The sequence below is a fragment of the Sciurus carolinensis genome, chromosome 5, assembly GCF_902686445.1.
Source record: "Sciurus carolinensis chromosome 5, mSciCar1.2, whole genome shotgun sequence".
NCBI classification, from domain to species: domain Eukaryota; kingdom Metazoa; phylum Chordata; class Mammalia; order Rodentia; family Sciuridae; genus Sciurus; species Sciurus carolinensis.
The window spans coordinates 152,729,673-152,743,451 of NC_062217.1; positions in this window are offsets into that span (position 1 = coordinate 152,729,673).

The window sequence follows — 13,779 nt, forward strand, 5'->3', positions numbered from 1 at the left end:
AGCAGCACATTATTGCTGGAGGGATGTTGGGGACGTCCCCTTCTCCAGCACCTCACCCCCTGCCATGTGAGTTTATGCTGTGATTACTTACACAGATTCTAACTCTGGATGAGGACCTGGGATAGATGTTCAAAGCAACAGGAAACATTTGTAAGTACAGCCCGGTTCAACGTCCTGAGGGCTTCTTTGCTATTTTTAACCCCCATGGACATTTTGATTCCATGTTCATAAAGTAATTTTATTAGAATAATAAAGACATTCATTATTCGTCAAACAACTATTTTATAGAGCACTCTGTTAAGTAAATGTAATTCTTTGCTCAACTTCTATCTGATGCATCTAAAATTTCCATTCAATTTGATTTTCATTTCCCTTTCTATAAGAAATTCTATTCCATGTTTTATAATAAATATTTAATTCATCACTTAGACTTTAGTTTTAAAATGTATTTATGTTTAATTGGCAAATGAAGATTTTATATATTTTTCAATTATAATATGCTTCGAAATATGCATACATACATTGTGGGATAGCTAAATCAAGCTAATAATGTATGCATTACCTCATATACTTCATCATTCTTTTGTGATAAGAACATTTAAAATCTATTCTTTGGGCATTTTTCAAGAATACAACATGGTGTCATTAACCATAGTCACCAAGATGCACATTGAGCTCTTGAACTTATTACCCCTATCAAATTGAAAGGTTGTATCGTTTGTTGACATCTTCCAGAACTGGTCCCTTTCTCAGTCCCTGGTAACTATCATTCTACTCTCTGCCTTTATGTGTCCAACATTTTTGATTCCACAAATAAGTGTGATTATGCAGTATCTGTGTCTGTGCTTTGCTTGTTTCATTTAATGAAATGTCCTCCAGATACATCCATGTTGTTACAAGTGACAGAATTTCTCTCTTTTAAAAGACTGGATAGTATTCCACTGTGTACATACCCCACATTTTCTTTATCCATTCTTCTGTTGATGGACACTTAGGCTGATTTCTTTTCTTGGCGATTGTGAAGAATGCTGCGGCATTATGGGAATGTGAGCATGCAGCTATCTCAACACACTGACTCCATTTCCAGGAGAGGGGTCCTGGATCACACAGCAGTTCTGTTTCTCAGTTTTTATGAAGCTGCCACACTTCAGTCTGCAATGGCTGTACTGATTTACATTCCCACCAAGAGTGGGCCAGTTTCCTTTTCTCACATCCTCTATGACATTTGTTAGCTTTGGTCTTTTTAGTAAGAAGACTTCAAACTGGAGTGAGACAGTATCTTATTTGTGGATATCATTTACCTTTCTCTGATGATTAATGATCTTGGGAATTTTTAAAATTTAAATTAAATTTTTTTAATGTTGAGCCTTTTTTTCACATTCCTACTGGCCATTTGTATGTCTTCTGAGAAATATCTATTCAGATCCTTTGTCTTTTTCTTTCTCTATTTATTTTGTTTTTGAGACAGGGTCTTGCCATGCTGCCCAGGGTGTCTCAACCTTCTGAATAGCTGGGACATAGGTCCACATCAGGTGGCTGGCTCCTTTGTCCATTTTTCACCTGGGTTGTTTATTGTCTTACTATTGAATTGTTTGGATTCCATAGGCGTTTGGATGTTAGCTTTTTATCAGATGTGTGCAAATATTTTTTTTCCCATTCTGTAGGTCCTTTCCTCACTCTGGATTGTTTCCTTTTATGTGTGAATACTTTTTAGGTAGTTGCAATCCCACTTGTCTAATTTGCTTCCATTGCTTATGCTTCAAGGACTATATTCAAAAAATTATTGCTCCAAACCAATGCCATAGAACTTTCTTCCTATATTTTCTTCTGGTGGTTTTATAGTTTCAGGTTTTACAGTTAAGTCTTTACTGAATGCCAAGTTGTTTTTTGAATATGGAATGAGATAAGGGTCTGATTTTATTCTTCTGCATGTAGATATCCGGTTATCTCAACACCATTACTGAGGAGATTGTTCTTGATGCTTGTTGACAGTCGATGGGCTATAAATGCATGCATTTATTTCTGGGCTCTCTCTTCTGTTACATGGTTCTGTATATCTGTCTTCATGTCAGTACCAAGCATTTTGGTTACTATAACTTTATTGTTAGTTTAAAATCATATACTATGATGCCTCCAGCTTTGTTTCTTGTGCTCAAGATTGCTTTGCTACTCAGGGTTCCATAAACATTTTACAATTTTTTTCTTCTATTTCTGAGAAAAAATGTCTTTGGATTTTGACTGGGATTACTTCACATCACAAAACTTTGTGTAGCAAGGAAATTTTAACAATATTAATTCTTCCAATCTATGAACATTGAATAACTTTTTATTTATTTGTATTTTCAATTTGTTTTATTAATATGTTGTAGTTTTCAGTGTGCACATCTTTCATCTCCTTGGTTAAATTTAAGTACTTTTGCAGTTATTATAATTGGGATTATTTTCTTGACTTTTAAAGTAATGGTTAATTTTATTCATGTATGGAAATACTATTGATTTTTATATGTTTGTTTTGTATTCTGCAATTTTATTGAATTTGTTTATTAGTTCTGACAGCATTTGGGTGGAGTTTTTAGGGTTTTCTATATATAAGATCATGTTATCTGCAAAAGGAAACAATTTAAGTTCTTCCTTTCCCAATTTGTATGCTTGTTATTTCTTTCTCTTCCCTAATTGCTCTGGCTAGGACTTCTAGTACTGTGTTCAATAAAGTAGGCATCGTTGTCTTTTTCCATCGTAGAGGAAAGGCTTTCAACTCTTGGTTATTGAGTATGACTTTAATTGGGTGTTTGTCCTATATGGTGTTACTGTATTGAGGTACATTCCTTCTATACATAAATCGTCGAGAGTATTTATCATGAAAGGATGTTGAATTTAGTTAGTTCTTTTTCCATCTATTGAGGTGACCATATGATTTGGGCCTTCATTCTGTCAACACAGTGTATCACATTTATAGATTTGCATATGCTAAACCATCTTTACATCATCCTTTGATCATGATGAAGGATCCCTTTAACATACTGTTTAATTCAGCTTGCTAACATTTTTTTCAGCATTTTTGCATCTACAATTATCAGAGATATTGGCCTATAATTTTCTTTCCTTGTAGTCTTTTTCTGGGTTTAGTATCAGAGTGATGCTAGTCTTATAAAATGATTTTAGAAGTACGCTCCCTTTTTCAATTTTTTTTGAAAGACTTTGAGAAGGATTGCTATTAGTTTTTCTTAAAGCATGTGATAGAATTCAGCAGTCATTATCAATTTTGCTCCATTTTGGAGCATTTCAAATTTTGGCTTTTGCATGACTTTTTTTTTTTTTTCAGGCTCAGTTTTCTAAGGCTTGATTTTGTAAGTCAACATTTTTCAAAGATATGATTTTTTAGTCAAGCTTTAATTGTAATGAAATTTATTATATGCAGTTTTAGCCATTGTCAATTTTATTTTCTGTTCTTTTTTTCCCACCAGTAATATTCATTATAAATTGAATAAGAGTTGATAGTTGTTTTATAGTCTAGCTCATCTATGAAGATAGTAGGAGCTATTGCCTCATATATATTGAAATTATTCTCTTATGTGAGCAGAGCAGGCTGATGTTAAGTATCTGGGCTTTACCACCTTCAAGTTTGGTGACCTTGGGCCTCAGTGTCCTTATTTTAAAATAAGCCTAACAGCAGTGCCCAACTTGAAATGTGGCTGCCACTGTGGGATATGAATCAATGAATGTAAAGCAAGCACCAGTCACTTTGCATCATTGAAGAAACCTAATTCTTTATTGTGATGAAGGCAGGACCTGGCTACCCTTAGGAAGTCAGATGTGGTGTTTTCATCAGTTGTCCCTGTGTCCTCCTTGAATTCTCTTTCTCCATTTTATTGTCTGCTTCCATCTCCTCCAGAAATCTCTTGAATTTTTCACTCTTGCTGTCTAAGGTTTCCCAAAGTGTGATCCACAACCTGAAATAGAGTCAATTTGGAAAGTTGTTAAAATGAAGATTTACACTACTAGAGTCGTAGGATGGGGCCCCTGACTCTGCCTTTTAATACACTCCCTAGGTATTCTGATGTATACTGAAGTACAGAGAGACCTAGACTCTTACACCCAGTAGTTTTCCAAGGCTGGGTTTCTATCTGCTGTACCTGGTAGGCCAGGTGTTCAGCATCTAAGCAAAACTGGGCTGTCCTCTGCCTAAGATCCTTGAATTATTGAACATCTACAGAGGGCCAGGAGAACTTGACCACCTTTCTGGGGTTCCTAGGGTCTGAAAGTCACCATCTGTGTTAGACTAATAGGCTTGATCCTATCCTAATTTTGATTGATGCTGAATAGAAACAGTTCTATGACTTTTAGCTTTCTAAGGTTAATATCACTAAAATTTCATCATGGCTAATGAGTACTTTGGTTTCATGTCTACAAGAAGTTTCCTAACAATGGATAAGTAAGTCAATGAACCCATGCTCAATATGAGTTGTCTTGAGTTTCACCCTTTCTAAAGCTCTGATTGTATGTAGTAAAATTCACAGTGACCATACGGGTTAGTTTCTGTTCCTATGACTCACTGAGAAAAATATGAATTCTATAGACCGTAAAAGTTACAGGTAGCTGGGCATGGTGGCACATGCCTATAATCCCAGTGGCTCAGGAAGCTGAGGTAGGAGGATCATGAGTTCAAAGCCAGCTTCAGCAAAAGTGAGGTGCGAAGCAACTCAGTGAGACCCTGTCTCTAAATAAAATACAAAATAGGGCTGGGGATGTGGCTCAGTGGTTGAGTGCTCCTGAGTTCAATCCCCAGTCCACACACACACACACACACACACACACACACACACACAAAGTTACAGGCAAATACTTGACAAGGGTCTGCACTCTCTTTTGTTCCCCACCTAAGGCTGATACTGCTTCATTGCTGCCCACTTCCCCAGAATCCAGGGGACAACTGGAGTTGATATTCAACTTAGAATTCAATGGTTTAGATAAGGAACCAAAATCGGTGAATAGCTGGGGCCTTGAACTTCCCCAGAATGATCCAGAAAATAACGAGTTAATACCCAAATCAACAGGGGGCCTGGAAGAGCTCAGAAGGGTGAGGGTGGGTACAGGGTTGAGGAGAGCCTGTGAGACCTTGCTCTAGCCTTACAGCTGGTGTTCGTGTTGACTGGTGGATTCTTAAATATTTTGAATATCACTGTGGGGAACAGTTTAAGAATCTATCTCAGCACAATGCTCCAGACAGTCGTTACCAATTGATCAAAGCTGGTACTTTGGATAAAGCCTATTTATCATCCCTAGATTAAAGTCTTACCTCCCTCAGAGGTATTTGGTTTAAACAGTGTGCTCTGGAGATTAAAGGACCCCAAAGCTCCAAGGACACTCTGATGCTGCCACTTCAAGTACCCTCTGGGACAGAACTGGGGCCTGGAGGTTCACTCATATTCCCTGATCTAGACTGGCTCTGGCATTGGACCGTGAGGTAGGGCAACTGGGACAGACAATAACATGTACCCCAAGCCCTCCCACCATCACTGAGGCTTCCAGAAGAGTAGAAGCAGCCTGGCCAGGCCTCACTTCACCTCACACCCTCCAGTGCAGAAGGCGGAGTCTTGGGTGCTTTCTCTGCCATGTGTTTTCATTTCTGTAGAAACAAGGAACTTGTGCTTCCCATAGATGTCAAAGAAGCCTCAGCATCAAAAGAGCCTGACTTGCGTTCTTACAGATACTAACATAATTTTGCCATGATGATATTTGGCCCTTTTAAGTAAGTTATATGGTGCACCCTGATTTTAAAAACAAATATGGTCATAATATAACAGCAATACCTGGACCAAAGTAGAACTGCTGTAAAGAAGGGCTTTGAGGGAAATGGAACAGAGAGAGAAAGCAGCTAGACAACATCCTTGGAATAAGCAACTATATGTGAACTAGATAGCCCAGAGGGAAGAACTCAGTCACCTCCCCAGGGCTGCTGGCAAGGGGGGAGTGGAATGGGTGGGAATAATTTCTCTCCAGGATCACCTTGTTTGCACTCAAGAACACTTAGAGTTGCTCACCTCTCATTTTACCCGTGAGATGATAAGGTCCAGGGGAGTTAATTGATTTGTCCATGATCACACAGCCAGCCCAAGGCACACTCCGTCTCAATAAGTAGAGTAGGAACTGCGTGACCTACTTACCTCAGACAGCTTGCAAGCGTAATTTATTCACTTCCTGATAATTCAGAGATATCATTAGGAATGCTAATTCATATAACATCGTCACAGAGGGCTGGCTGAGGGTACAGGTCTACTTACGCCTACACTAAGTGGCCCCATTTACTGCTGTTTGGGGGGGTTGGTATGTCTTAGGCTATTTTCATTTTCATCAATTGCTTATTATGTCTGCCTCAAACAAATCTTCCAACATCTACTTCCTCACACTGTTGACTGTGAGAGCATATTAGTAATTTAACTTTGCATGACTGTTTTTCCAACCCAGCTGTTGGAAATTTCAGCACTGCAGTCTCAGGTCCAGGTGGTCTTGCCCACCCTTCACCTTGGCATTCTCTGGGCCTTCTCTATCTCTTTTAGGCAGTGCATTGCTTTGGAAACAAGCCACTTACCATCACAGGAAGAGTAGGCTCTAGGTCCTTTACTTAACAATGTGACCATGGACAAGGTCCTCAGCCTGCCTGAGCCTGGGTTTCCTTATCTGCATTAGCACCTGACTTGCAGGGAGAGTGTGAGGCTCGAGCACCTGCCCAGAGCTGTCTTTGACAAACCAGCTTCTTACCTTCATCTGGAGGCAAGCTCCACCTTCAGCCTTGCATCCGAGTTGCTTAGGGGCATGTTCATGCTCTTGGGTAGGATTCTGAGGTCGGTGAGTGCATTGCCCAGTGCTGCATATCCCTGTGCCACGCAGAGGTCTGCTGAGCCTATCCATTAGTGCTTGCACGGTGGACGCTAGTGCAAGTTGATCTCTTATGTCCTGAGGCAGCTGCGAAGTGGCCCTGTTTGCTCCCGAAGGCTCAGGGGCACAGGTCCCACGAAGATTTTCTCCCTTCTGTGTCCTGGGAGGTGTAGTTGCTGGAGCTCCAGCCTCCATAGGTGTGACTCTAAGTGACTCCTTTGCAGAGGTGGCTTCTCCCAAGAGGGAATTAGACCGGGGGACTGACTTCAAAGACCATGCAATATGAGCCAGTCTGCTCCAATTTTGTGGGTAGAGCCAATGGAGCAAGGAGTCTGTGGTGGCACCTCCTCTCAGAAACCATGATTCTGAGTGGCTCTCAGTATTTCTCAGCATTTAGCGGTCCCCTGATTTCTTTGCAGCAGTGTTTAGTTGTCAAGTCAAGGGTACTTGCCCCCTTTATATACAATTTGATGAGTGGATGTAGAGGAGGTTGGTGGAGAGAGAAGAAAGTTGAGAGAAGCTCGAGAGTAAGTGGAGATGAGGGAGTGAGACCAGGTGGCCCTGGAGAGGGGAAATGGATAGAAACCTGGCTATGCTCCAGCATCTGGGTCCCCCAAGATCATGCTTTTCCTGATAACAATCTCCTGTCTCCTTAAGTCATTTTTAGTGGGGCCTGGTGCCTGTCAGCAAGTAGGTCCCACCTGATTCTTCTTTAAATCTACTGGAGTCACATGACAAGAATTGGGGCGTGACCACATTTCCTTTTTTATCTTCCTCTGAACTCGAAGAATAGGGCAGGAGGCAGCGCAGCTGTGATTAATGAATTAGGAGCCTGAGCAGCACAGGTTGGGCACAGGGAGTGTGTTTGCCCCTAGAAATGTCAATAATTGCTGGGACATTTCAAGCAGGACAGCACATCCTCTCTCTGTTCCTCCATTGTGTGTGTATGTGTGTGTGTATATTCATGAACTGGTCCTCTAAATATGCAACAAGCCCCATTTATGGTATGTTCTGCAGTGGTTTTGCAAACCCAAGAAAATCCATTTGAATCCAGTATTCTCAGATACCCTGTTCATTTAGTAATTAGAATATATTATCCTCATGGATTACTTGAGCCCTGGGTTTCCATCCCTCTCTGATCCTCCTCTAGCTCACTGATAGTGAGACACTTGGGTGAAGTTGTAAATGCATTTGCTGTATCTTTCTACCTAAGTATTTGCAGCAGGTTTTATGGGGCTTGTAAATATGAACTGATTTTCTTTTACATATGCACATCAGCCTTATTTTTGTCTAAAGTGGACTTTATGAACCTGCACGAATTAGAATAAACACTGAACCCAGCAATCAGTTCTATATTTAGTTCCTAGAAGACTAGTCTGTGTGTGTGTGTGTGTGTGTGTGTGTGTGTGTGTGTGCACGCACGGGCCCATGCATGCACACAGGGTATTAAGAAAAAAAGTTAGATGTGAGTGCTGCTCGGATATGTGAAGTTGGTTTATCCAAAGATGGGGACCAGGAGAACTCAAGCTCAGGTGGGAACAGAACTAACAGTTTAAGGGTCACTTTCTCTTCTGAAAGTCACTGTTTCTTTAATTGTGAAATGGGTGAAAACCATGCTTACATCTCAGGATGGTTGTGCAGAATAAGCGAAGCAGGAATGCAAAAAGAGCTGTCATGGTGCTCCTCCCAGCTGAGCAGATTCCTAGCGCTTATGGCATCTCAGACCTGAAGGGACCTCACAGTTCTTGATGACTAAGGCATATGTTGGTTTTCTTCTATGTCCCTAAGAGTTCCTAGGAAACCCTGGGTCTAATTAATAATAATATAGTCTATGGCCATACCACCACACTGAACATGCCCAATCTCATCTAAATAATAATACAATAAGTATTTATTATGTTTGATGAAAGTCTATCTGGGTCTTAATGTTATCAGAGTCCCAGAGAAAAATTTCCACTCAAACAATGCTGTCTTGGGTCATTCTCACAATGGAGCAGAAATAGCAGATTGATGGTGAAGAACAGGGTCTTTAAACCCAACTGTTTGGGTTTGTATCTCCAGCTCGGGCACTTTAAGAGCTGTGTGACCTTGGACATGTCAGTTAGCCTCAACTGTAAGAAGGGTATAATATAATGTGTATGTGTGTGTGTGTGTGTATGTGTGTGTGTGTGTGTGTGTGTGTGTGTGTGTTTGAAATGCTTAGAACTATTAGAACTGTGCCTGGTACACAGTCTTTGTTTTAGTATCACCATTTTCATAATTATTGTCCATTGTAATTGAGAGAGTGGACTCCAGTGGTAGAGAGACCTAGATTTGAGTCTTGGCTCTGTTACTTGCTACCAGCTTAGTGACCTTGGACAATGGCTCACCTTTTCTGAACCTCTATGTCCTCATCTGCTATTTAGGGAGACCTCTTAACCTCCTGGGGTTATTATGAGGATCAAATGAGACAAAATGTGCAAAGTGTTTTGCGTCATGCCTGTCACAGAGGGAACTCAGTCAACACTATCTATCTTACTATCCTGAGAACAGCACTCATTCACTGAATCTTTGCGACACCTGAGCTCAGTGTGGGCCTCATACTAGAATGGAGCTGCTTCTTTTCCTTGTGAAGAGTCATGCACATCTTTTCTGTTTGGAAGGAATATTTACTTCTTCTCTCCTGGTCAGAAGGCTGTAACATTGTACAAAGAGTCTGGAGAAGAGACTAAGGTGGAGTGACTTGAATCCTGGAAAGGGGACTTGGCTGCAGAGTCAGAGGTCTCATGAAGAGATCCCAGGTATGCAGCTACTAGATAGCTGATGGGTAAGTGGCCATGTGTGCTGTAGGGTGGCCACCCATCCTGGTCTGTGCCTGCCATCTGGGTGCTATTAACTGTGCCCTCTTTCACTTTAAAAAAGTCCTGAGCTAGATGTGAAACTGTATGGTTCCCAATACTTGACCTACTTAGGAAAAACACTCTGCCTCACTCAAGTGTAGCTGAAAGTATCATTTGGCCATGGGTGGCATTTGGGAAGGGGGCCTGGCATCTTGTTGGATAGAGAAGGTGAGGGGGATTCTGGTCTTGCTGGAGAGGTCCCAGGAGGCACAGCTGTAGAGAGAACATTTCCCCTCCTGGAAAAAGGGTAGGTGTTTATTTTCCCTTCTTTTTTTCCAGGTCAGCACACATTCTGGGAACTTTGTCATTTTCCTAGATTCTAGAAGCAAGTGACTAGCTGCTTGTTACAGGGACAGCAATGCAGAGATGCCAAATTAAAATGACAACAACAGAACTCATATAAAACAAATAAGCATCCAGGTCCGAAAAAAAAACTTCTGGCCTTAATTTCAGTCTGTTCCATGATGGTGGCTTGTTGGTGGGGGAGAGGAAAGTGATTGATGGAGAGCTGTAGGACTGCCCCGTGTCCTCAGCCCTGGGTTCCAACTCAGCTATAATTCTACTACAGCCGAGTGGGAGAGAGGATGGTTCCACTAGGAGGAGGGGTTGACTGAGTATATTTCAGTGAACACCTGAAAAACCACAGAACTACATAGAAATTCTCCAGGATGTTTATAGCACCAATGTGTTTAATTTACAAGCAAGTTAATAATATGCATATATTTTTAAAATAATAAGATAATCACAGTAAAGTTTACACATGATTACTATACACCAGGTTTTGTTTTACATGCATTACACATATGAAGTTCTTTAGTCCTTATAACAACCCTCTGAGAAGGGGATGCTGTCATTATCCTCAGTTTCTGGTTGTCAACACTGAGGCACAGAAATAGAACTAACTTGCCCAAGGACATAAGGTTGGTCAATGGTAGTGATTCTGCCTGTGAAGTCAGGCACCTGTGTCTAAGCTCTTAGGCAAACTCTATACACCTCCTCCACTAAGTCAGCCTCAGATAGAGAAGTTGAAATACAGTAAAGTTAAGTAACTTGCAGAAGTCACAAAGCTGAGACGTGAGAGCTGAACTCAAACTCAGCTCTGTTGAGCTTCAGTGCTTGTACTTATAGTAGGTACTGATAGTTTTCCTCTTATCTCCTTCAGTTCCTTAAAGATTTATCATGAGGATCTGGTAAGACAAGGTATGTATCTGTGCTTGGCCAACTATAAATCAATGGCCAAGTTGTCATTTGTAAACTTGATCCGAGGACTAGAGGAGAAACTAACCTGTCTTCAGAGGTGCAGGATAGAGACCACGCACTGGTCGCGAGGGGTTAAAAGTAAAGACATGAGCTTTGAGGTGCAAGGGAAATCAGGTGGGGCCTTGAAACCAGAGTACAAGAGGAGAACATTCCTCCTTTGGTGCTGAACGTGTTAAATGATGAAGGCGACCGACTCAGCTCAATGTTATCTGTGATCCTGACTTGAAGAACACAATGTTAATCAAACGGTGGTGGCAGAGCAGCATGGACAAACCCCCAAATAATAAAACAACAATGCCATCAACAACAGCAACTTGCTTTGAGGCAAAGACACTCTGCCTCCTTCCTTCACCAAACTTTCCTTTCTTCAAGCTGCTTCCAAACATTTCCCCAGGTTATTGGTTCTTTTCCGACACCTCTGCAGCGGGGGGTCCTAATTTGCATCACCATATGGAAATCTTCATCTCAAGATCCCTGACTCCTCCAGGCTGTAATAAGCCACAGAATCGTACTTACTGTTGATCTGCAAGTGGTACACAGAATGACAGCTTATTTCCCCCCAACTTGCCAGCCCCCCTTCTTCCAAAATACTGGCATCTGCCCAAGGCCCGGCTGTTTTCCAGGGGGCAAAAACGCCCGTCTCTCTTCTCAAGCTGACTTCTTGTGCATTCCTTTCATCTACTCAGAATCTGATTTAAATATGAATTCATAGAACACAAATACCCAGCGCTCAAAAGAATGGTAACTTTGTTATATTGTGTCCAACCACAACAGTTGTCATATCATTCTTCTCGGCTGGGTGATGTCCTGTCAAAAGAGACTAAATGACAATGTTTGGAATGATAGCAACATTCATCATGTGAAAGTGATTTATTTTTAATCCACAATTTGTGAATCTGTATCAAGCCCAAACGCTGAATATTTGATAATTGGTTTCTTGCCATTCTATTATTTCTCCTTTCTCTCTGAGCTTGATGTGTGTGGAAAGTTGCTCAAATAGGTATCCAGTAAATGAATCCTGGATTCCAAGATGGGCAGAGAAAAAAACCCAACCTTGGTTATTAATTTAATTAGCAAATATTTGTTGAGTGCCTTAACTGTGCATTGTGAGTGCTGAGATATAAGCACTCGGTGCTTATATACAACTACTGGTGAGTAGGAAAAAAGCCAGTTGCAGAGCAAGAAAGATATAGGCATGTTTTCCACGTCGTGATAAATACCTGGAAGGGAAAAAGTGGGGATATTGCAAAAGGAAAGTATAGAGCTATCACAGAGGGCTGCCTGGTAGGTCTACCCAAAGGCCTCATGGATGAGAAGAGTAGGACATGAGTAATTCCTCCAAGCCTACTCCACTAGTTCTTAGGTGACCCGCTGCTGAAGAAGGTGCTGCCTCTAGATGTTCTATTAGTGGACCTCGTAGTGAAATAAACTATGCCCCTGTGGCAAATTTTCCAAGAGGATTTGTTGAAAGAATTTTTTTTTTGTCATCTCAAGATAGCACATTTTAATTCCTCTAGTAATGAATTACAAATGTCTGAATTATTTAAACTGAGATTTGCAATGAAAGGTCTTTCAGACCCTGATTCAACATTTTACTTTTATACATGAACTCTTTTTTATTTATTTATTTATTTTTTATTGTAAACAAATGGGATACATGTTGTTTCTCTGTTTGTACATGGAGTAAAGGCATACCATTTGTGTAATCATAAATTTACATAGGGTAATGTTGGTTGATTCATTGTGTTATTTTTTCCCTTCCCCTCACCCCTCCCACCCCTCTTTTCCCTCTATACAGTCCTTCCTTCCCCCATTTTTGCCCCCCTCCCTAACCCTAACTCTAACCCTAAAACTAACCCCTCCCACGCCCCATTATGTGTCATCATCCACTTATCAGCGAGATCATTCTTCCTTTGGTTTTTTGAGATTGGCTTATCTCACTTAGCATGATATTCTCCAATTTCATCCATTTGCCTGCAAATGCCTTAATTTTATCATTCTTTATGGCTGAGTAATATTCCATTGTATATATATGCCACAGTTTCTTTATCCATTCATCAACTGAAGGGCATCTAGGTTGGTTCCACAATCTGGCTATTGTGAACTGAGCAGCTATGAACATTGATGTGGCTGTATCTCTGTAGTATGCTGATTTTAAGTCCTTTGGGTATAGGCCAAGGAGTGGGATAGCTGGGTCAAATGGTGGTTCCATTCCAAGTTTTCTAAGGAATCTCCATACTGCTTTCCAGAGTGGCTGCACTAATTTGCAGCCCCACCGCAATGTATGAGTGTACCTTTCTCCCCACATCCTCGCCAACACCTGTTGTTGCTTGTATTCTTGATAATCGCCATTCTAATTGGGGTGAGATGGAATCTTAGGGTGGTTTTGATTTGCATTTCTCTTATTACTAGAGATGTTGAACATTTTTCCATATGTTTGTTGATTGCTTGTAGATCTTCTTCTGTGAAGTGTCTGTTCATTGAAAGAATTTTTGAGTGTATATATGTAATACATTTTAGGGAAAATTCTAGAAAGCATTCCAGACTCATGTTTTTGGATTACTAAGGCTAGGATGCTATGGAAACACAGAGTTCTTCTCTTTCTTCCTAGATACTCGGAATTCTTATAGTAAAACTCGTTTTCACATATGGAGCAGAGGAGGCCCTGGATCCACTGTCCCCAATGGTATGTTCTCCCCTCACAGCTAACAGTTCCTAGCAGCTCATTTCAAAGCTTTGAGGTGTCCTCCCTGTACTTAGCTCA